Source organism: Citrus clementina, unplaced genomic scaffold (assembly GCF_000493195.1).
Source record: "Citrus clementina cultivar Clemenules unplaced genomic scaffold, Citrus_clementina_v1.0 scaffold_1, whole genome shotgun sequence".
In the NCBI taxonomy this organism is placed as follows: Eukaryota; Viridiplantae; Streptophyta; class Magnoliopsida; order Sapindales; family Rutaceae; genus Citrus; species Citrus x clementina.
In genome coordinates this window covers 20131178-20137986 of record NW_006263303.1, presented here as the reverse complement: position 1 = coordinate 20137986, position 6809 = coordinate 20131178, and positions in this window count along the sequence as shown.

Below are 6809 nucleotides of genomic sequence, written 5' to 3'. Positions count from 1 at the left end.
GGGCTACTCGCGTTCGAGTATGATTTTGATTAATGTTTAGCAAAAAGAATTTACTTTAGCAAAAAAAAAAAGATTAAATAAAGTAATTAATTTGACATAAGTATGTATCAATTAATTTGTATAAGAGATTGTTTGTGAGTTCTATTTAAAAGTATCAAATATTAGATGCTTTATATTTGTCTAATATACAATTAAATTTTTAGAGGGTATACATAGAACATATTAATATTAAAGGGTATACATAGAACATAATAATGTTAGCCACTAATAATAACAACAACATTATTTGAGGGATAATTATGATGTTTGGTATGATAATTATTCGATAGTTCCATAAACATTGCACTCATTTTAGTAGGTAGGGGTTTAAGTCCCTGTATGTAATAGTGGGATATTGGGATTGATTTCTTCCAAATATTTATAATTGAATCGTTTCCGTTATATGTTTACATACTTAGATTTTAATGTGATTAAAAGTTGATAAAATTGTTTTGATAGTTTTTTAAGCAAAACATCATTACATTTATAAAGTAATATAAAAAATAGTTTAATTGATATATAATTTATTATATTAAAATATTATTCTCGTTAGTACATAAGTTACATTTTTTAAAGTAAAATATCGTTAAATTTATAATGTAATATTAAGAAAATAATATAATTATTTTTGTTTAAATATATTAATCTATTAATTTTACTTATTTATATTTTTTTAATTAGTACATAATTTAAATATATTAAATATTAACTATTTTTTCCATGAATTAAATGAAAAAGAAGTATTTTCTTCTTTTTTTTAATGAGGGGGTCTCTGATAGTTTTCTAATTTTGAATTGATTATCTTGATATTTACATAAAATGAGGGAGTTGTACGATAGTTACCTTTTAATATTTGCCACTTTTAACCAATTAAAATGAGGGTATCGGTGGCCGGTTATCTACTATATTAAAAAAATAATAAAAAGCGGCTGTATGAGATACAGCCGCTGCATTATAAGCGGACCCCTTAAGACCTCCCCATTTTCAGAGAAGATCATTGATTTGATTGAAGACTCTGTTGTTGACTAAGACTATTGACTTGAATGGGTTGTAGAAATTTATGGCACCTTCCATACCCATATTTCAAACATTTATTTCTTTAGTCAAAATTAGGTTTTTGTCAAATCATTTCAGTCTTTTCATATTTTTATCAAAATTTTATTTGTCAAATTTTTGTCAAAGTAGCATTTTCATTAAGTTTTGTCAAGGTGGGTGTGGATGTTGCATTTTAAAACACTATATTGCACCTTATGTCCACCCTTTTAGTTAAGAAATAACCATTATGCGGGAAATAATATTTTTAGGAACTTATAAGAAAAATGACAAGAAGAGGAATTAGAATCATGTTAGTTCTGGAATCCACAATCTAAATTAAAGAAATTATGCATAAAGTCATAAGAATTGAGAAATAGGCACATAAGGAATATATATTTATATCTTCCCATAATTAAATAGTCTAAAAGTACTGACTGCTGACACCCATCCTCAGGAATACGGTTCTAAGAAAAACCTAATTCAAGTCACTCATTATTTATAAATATTGGCTCATTTATAAGAGAAGGGATCTTTAGTCTTTGGGATCACTGTTCACCTTAGAAGAAAAAATGACCTACTTTCATCTTTTTCTTCTTTTTTCAACCTTATTAAGTGTTGATATCTTCACCATACAAAAGTTCAAAAGTCAGGACGTAAATTAACACAGTATGTGACATGGACGTGAGCAACCGAAAAACTGATGTTTTTATAAGGCTACCACATTTAGGGATGGCAAATCTGGATCTGGATCTAGATCCAGATGTAAGTGCATTCAAATATGGATTCAATGGATCTGAATGTAGGTAATATCTGCATGGATTGCAAACAATTATTCTGGACATTCGGATACACATAAATTAAAATTCAATAATTTAAAATGTAATTTAAAATTCAAAAATTTATCTAATATCAAATAAAATCCAATTATAATTTAACAATCAACAATTCAATACCTAGAATAACATACAACACCATAAATTCACAAATAAAAATACCACAACATAAATTAAACATTAAGAATAACATAAATCCAAATCTAGCATGACTACAAATCCACAAATAAAATTATAAAAACACCACAAATAGACATAAAATAATGCGGATCCTAATATATTTCTTAATTTAATTTAACTTCTGTATTTTTTAATTAATCCCATTATGTTTTTTCATATAACTTATATATATTTTATTTAATTTTAATTTGATAAATAATTTAATTAAAAATTACGTGAACCTAGATATTTGATTTTTCAGATGCATTTGCATCCAGATCTAGCGTCGAATCCTCATGAATTTTAAATTTTAAGATCCAGATCCGCATTTCTTAATGCGCAGATCTAGATTTTTTTAAATTGAGACCAAATTCATATATATTTACCATCATATTATCCACATTTCTATAGTTCTTGCCACATTTTCCAAATAAAAACAATGTTTTAAAAGAAAAGATTTCACCATCTACTAAAGCTTGTCATTTTTATTAATGGACATGTACTTCTAAGTTTGGCTACCAAGTGGCAGACAAACATTAATGAATAAAAGAAGAAAAAGATGCCAAGTGGCAGCCAAACATTAAAGAATGAAAAAAGAAAAAGATGAACAACAACAACAATGTGAACATTTGGAAATGTTAGTCAAAGAGGGAAGCAAAAGTCAAGATTAACTGTCCACTTGTTCAAATTAATTGTATTGTTCTAGAAATAGATAAATTATATATCATATGTGGTTGAAAAGATAATTTTGTCCAATTTCTAAGATATTTAAACAGAATCAAATTTGGGCTTATCTTCTTAAAGATATTCAAAATTTAGTTAGTAAAGGTCACACGTGTTAGAAATTCTGCATAAGGCTGCAAGTTCTAAATTCACTACTATCAATGCATCAAGATTTAACTAATAAGCTTTATATCACTGGAAAGATCTTTAATTCAAGAGTTTAATTAACTTTATGGTATCAATCTAGAGTTTTTGACATCAAGATATGATTAAAAGAGTATTAATTGCTAACATTTGCTGATCAAACTGATGTAGAAGTCAAATTATATTTTGCTTTGTTCTCTTCCACTTCATGACAACTAAGACCTTCAATTCAAGTTTGATTCAAATTCTAAATAATTTATCCTAAGTTTGGAGGGATGTCCCAAGTTGCTTATATAAAGGTATTAGGTTGTAAGTTGTGATAAAGGTGTGTGATTTTAAGAGTGTAGCTTAAAAGAGTTTTCTTTTAGAGTTTCTTCTTTAAACATTGTATCTCTTAGGTGGCTTTCTTAGAGTGGTGAAATATTTGTGTCCTATATCTCTTGTAGGATCTCATTAGGTAATGAATTATCAATGTCTCATTGTGATCCTCTTGAGTGGTTAGCTTTTATACTTGCCTTGTCTATGTGTCAGTATTTTACTTATTATTAAACATTTAGTTTCTAATTAGGCCGGTGTCAGATTTAGTATCAAAGCTTTAGGTTTCGTAATCCATGGTGAAACGTCGTCAAACATGTCCAAAAGGTGAAGAAGGATGTCTCAAAAAAATTAGTTTATAATAAAAAAAATTATTGACGCATGAGTCTTTTCATATATAATTCAAGAGACAAACAAAACATAAGATTATAACTCCACTTGTTTGAATTGATTATATTTTTATAAAAGTAATTAAATTGTGTATTATATATTGATAGAAAGATAAATTGTCTAGTTTTTGAAAAATTTTACAAAATCAAATTTGGACTTCTTCTCTTAGACATATTCAAGATTTGGTCAACGAAAGTCAAAACTATCAAGAATTTTGCACAAGGTGGAAACTTATGAATTTACTGTCATTAGTACAACAATGTTTAATTAGAAAGCTTTTTGTATCACTAGAAAGGTCTATGAGCCACGAATCTAATAAATTTTACAATATTGGATTGGAATTTTTCTACATTAATATATGATTAAATGAGTGTTGACTGCTCAGATCTGCTATTGAAACTGGCCTTGAAGTCAAATTGCATTTTGCTTTGTTCTTTTCCAACTTATTGTTGAGTGTTAGAAAGTGTATATTTATAAAAGAGAAAATCATCATTTTACATTTCAACTTCAAGTCTTACTAACATTCTTACTTTTATGTATTTAAACTTCTTGTGATTTAATTATGTGTGTTTTTTTAATTAAGTATTTTATGTATTTTAGAGGCATCAAGGTCATTTCACAATGAACGAGAGATGAGATAACAAAAAAAACATCAGTTTTGAACTTAGGACAGTGGAAAACCTTAGTAGGAGCATAAAAAAAATGACATTGTTCACATGTACGGTACTGTTCACATGTACGGTACTGTCCATGTTACTGTTCACGACACTATTCACATATACGAAACAATGACGTGGTATTAACTAAAGAGGTGTCACAATTCTATTGGACAAAATTCTTATGCACTGTTGATTAGTGACGCGGCAGCATGTTAGTGGACCAAAAATCATGCGTACGGTACATGCATATACACGGGATTATTTACAACCAAATCGTGTCACTATTCAAACCGCGTGGTCAAACCGTGTACTGTTCAAACCGCGTACTATTGACTGATGAGGTGGCACAATCCTAAGCGTCCAAAATGTTTTTAATCTGATGGCCATGATTTACTTAATGTATCTACAAAAAAGGGGCTCTCCCCCCCTAATTTAACATCTCTGAATTCATTTTTTAGTTTCATTTTCTGTAATTCCTTCTCCATCTTGTATTTTCTACGTATTTTAATAAATTCTCATTTTTGCCCCGAGTTCAATTATGAGTAGCTAATTTTCTTTCAAGCTTGGGTTGAAAGTGAAGTCTCAACATGTGCCATGCGCTTTATTTGGTAAATTTATTTTCCATTCCCCTCTAATTTTTGTGGATGTTTTGACTTTTCGTTGACAAATAATAATAATCTTGTCTAAATATTGCTTTGGTTTTACCGGCTCCCTAGTACAAGGTTATTATTATTTGACACAATAAGCCCTTAATACCATATTGATTAAGGTGTGGTTAATGAGATGTGAATTCCCCCTCATAATTTAATTGACACTAATAAGGAATATTTAACACATGGTGCATGTTGATGCAGATCCAGATACCCAAGTGCTTAAATTATAATAGTTTCCACTTTAATTTAATTTTTCCATTTCAATTTAAATTTTAGGATATTCCAAATCATTTTCACCATAAATCCAACCACCCACTTAAAAAATTAATTCTACACATAATTAAAATTCACCTCCTCGTAGGATCGACACTCGTCACAATTAATCTATTCTACAATAGATTCGTGCGCTTGCGAGTTCAATAAAATTTGCACAACACTTATGACAGCTCAGAACTACAATTCAAGTTTGATTTGAAATCTAAATGATGGACATCTTATCCTAAGCTTCGAGGGATGTTCCAAGTTGTCTATATAAAGGTACTAAGTTGTAAATTTGGAAAAGGTAGATAATCATAAGAATGCAACTTTGTATCTGTTAAGTGGATTCCTTAGAGTGGTGAGTTAAGAAACATTGTGTCACTTGTAGGACATCATTGAGTGGTGAATATCTGCATCCTTTTGAAATCTTCTTGAGTGATGAGTTTTGGTGAGTTAGATAGCCATGTATCTCTTGTAAGACATCATTGGTTTGAAAACAAAAAATTAAGAAAATGGTTCAATTGCAGCTTCATTGGACTTTCCAAAATGTTTGCAAGCTTGCCTTAAAAGTAGAAAGGCAACAAAAGGTGGTTCGTAGTAGTAGCTCACAAACTTCCACTCAATATGGTTCATTTAGCCGAAGTCGTCTTATTTCTTTAAAGAAAAATTCAATTGCAAAATCCTCTCCTAGAGCACCTCAAAGGGGGCGAAGCCGGTGGCAACATGAAGCAACCAATAAGTCTTTCAAACACTAATTCTCATCGTTGCTTTAAGTGTCAATGATATGGACATATTGCTTCTGATTGTCCAAAACTAAAGAATCATCACTCTTGTTGAATAAGAAAGTAATAGCAGTGATGAAGCTGACGCTGAAAATCTAAGTGACGAAGATAAAAAAGTTGCACTATGATGATCAAGGAGACTCTCTCATCTTTTAAAGAGCTTTAAGTTCTAATCATGTAGAAGATGAGAAAGATTGGCTTCAAAAAAAATATTTTCCACATCATATGCACTTCTAATGGAAAAGTACGGATGTCATCATTGATAGTGGTAGCTTTGAGAATATAATAGCTTCTGAAATGGTAGACAAGTTGAAACTCAAGACTGAGACACATTTGCATCCTTACAAGCTTTCTTGGCTTAAAAAAAGAAATGATATAAAAGTTCATCAACGTTGCCTTGTTTTATTTTCTATTAGAAAAAATTATAAGGACGAGGTTTAAAATAATGTTATACCAATAGATACTTGTCACTTACTTATTGGCTATCCACGGCAATGTCATCGGAAGGTGATTCACGATGGTCACAAAAAACTTCTTCTTCATCAAAGATGGTGTGAAAGTTACTTTAAGACTTAAAAGTTAGAAATTACTCTCAAACCTTCAAAAGGCAAAGGGCGTAATTTACTTGCTTTTGGTTAAAGTAAAAAAGGGTTGAACAAAAATTGACAAGGTCTTTTTCCTAGTGGTATTGGAAGAAAATAAAGGCATTTATGAGTCATCACTAATTATACAACACTTTTTCAAAGAATTCAAATTGATTTAATTCCTGGAGCTATCTTACCCAACAAGGTAACATATAGGATGAGCCCAAAGGAGCAT